This window comes from Microtus ochrogaster, unplaced genomic scaffold (assembly GCF_000317375.1).
Source record: "Microtus ochrogaster isolate Prairie Vole_2 unplaced genomic scaffold, MicOch1.0 UNK171, whole genome shotgun sequence".
In the NCBI taxonomy this organism is placed as follows: domain Eukaryota; kingdom Metazoa; phylum Chordata; class Mammalia; order Rodentia; family Cricetidae; genus Microtus; species Microtus ochrogaster.
The window spans coordinates 19,052-21,065 of NW_004949269.1; positions in this window are offsets into that span (position 1 = coordinate 19,052).

Genomic DNA, 2,014 nt, shown 5'->3' on the forward strand with positions numbered 1-2,014 from the left:
CGGATCTCTGTGAGTTCGAGACCAGCCTGGTCTATAAGAACTAGTTCCAGGACAGGCTCCAAAACCACAGAGAAACCCTGTCTAGAAAAACCAAAAATAAAAAATAAAAAAAAGAAGAGAAAGTGGGAAATACACTTGAACACAGGAGCACAGGAGACCACTACCTAAATATAACACCAGCAGCACAGACACTGAGAGAAACAATTAATAAATGGTACCTCCTGAAACTGAAAAGCTTCTGTAAAGTGAAGATATTTTCAACAAGACAAAACAATAGCCTATGAAATGGGAAAATATCTTTACTAGCCCTACATCAGACAGAGGTCTGATATCCAAAATATACAAAGAACTCAAGAAATTGGTCAAAAAAGAACAAATAACCCAATAAAAATGGATAAAGACATAAACAGAAAACTCTCAACAGAGGAATCTAAAATGACTGAAAGACACTTAAGGAAATGTTCAACATCCTTAGGCATCAGAGAAATTCAAATCAAAACAACTCTGATATTCCATCTTACAACTGTAAGAATGGCCAAGATCAAAAATACTGATGACAACTTATGCTAGAGAGGTTGTGGGGAAAAGGAAACACTTCTGCATTTCTGGTGGGAATGCAAGCTGGTACAACCCCTTTGTATATCAGTGTGATAATTTCTCAGAAAATTAGGAAACAACCTTCCTCAAGACCCAGTAATATAACTTTTGGGTATATATCCAAAGGACGCTCAATAGTGCCATAAGGACATGTTCTCAACTATGTTCATAGCAGCTTTGTTTGTCATAATCAGAACCTGGAAACAACCTAAATGCCCCTCAACTAAATAATGGATAAGACAAATGTGGTACATTTACACAATGGAGTACTACAGAGCAGAAAAAAAAACAACTTGAATTTTGCAGGAAAAAAAATAGAGCTAGAAAACATTATTTTGAGTGAAGTAACACAGACAAAGAAAGACAATTATAATATGTACTCACTCATAGGTTGTTTGTAAACATAAAGCAAGGAAAACAAGCCTACAAACCACAATCTCAGAGAATTTAGACAACAATGAGGACACTAAGAGAGACATACACATATCTAATCTACATTGGAAGTAGACAAGATCTCCTGATTAAATTGGGAGCATGAGAACCTTGGGGGACAGTTGAAGCAAGAGAGGAGAGGCAGTAGGGGAGCAGAGAAAAATGAAGAGCTCAATAATAATAAACAACTATCAAGGAAGAATTACATTCACAACATCAAGTCTATTTGTTTATTAAAAATTTGCAGAAATTACTGTATTATCTCTCTTGTCTTGATGATTACAATGTTTTATACATAATCCATCTTCTATTATAACTCATATTACCATCCTAAAAGTATCTTTTTAGACTTAAATATCTTCTTAGATTAACGACTTAAGTTTTTATGTTTGTCAGCCTTACAAACTTTTCAACTTTTATATAAGTTATTTTATCTGAATTTGTTAGCAAGGAAAACTGAAAACTATAACTATCTAGTCTTCAATCTTCATGAGAAACCCAAGAAGAATAAAATGTTACCTGAGTAAATAAAAAGTGCAAGGGAAACAACTTCCAAAACTATAAACAATAGAGACATCTGGCTTCCTAGACAGTCACCCCAAGATCCTTTTGCAATATTGGGGCATCCATCCTCAGCTGACAGGTTTAGAATATCTGACAGACTTTTCTGTGAAGCAGGAAGTTTGAAGGACTGTCCTATCTTGTTTTGACAAATTTTGGCTGTTGCCTTCTTTTGGGTCTTGCTAGTACAATTTGTATAGCATACTGTCAGCAATTGAGAAAATGGCTTTCTTACCCAGTGGGTATCTTGTTACAATATGTTGAAATAACAGGGGTGGCGGGCTGCTTTCTGCCACCCAGCCGACCACACGGCTAGCTTTACCTGAAATAATTACATGGAAACTGTTGCAGGAGGTCCTTCCGCTCCTCCAGCCTATAGCCGCTGAGATACCCGCCCATTGGGGCGTGGTCTCTCTCCCTTTAA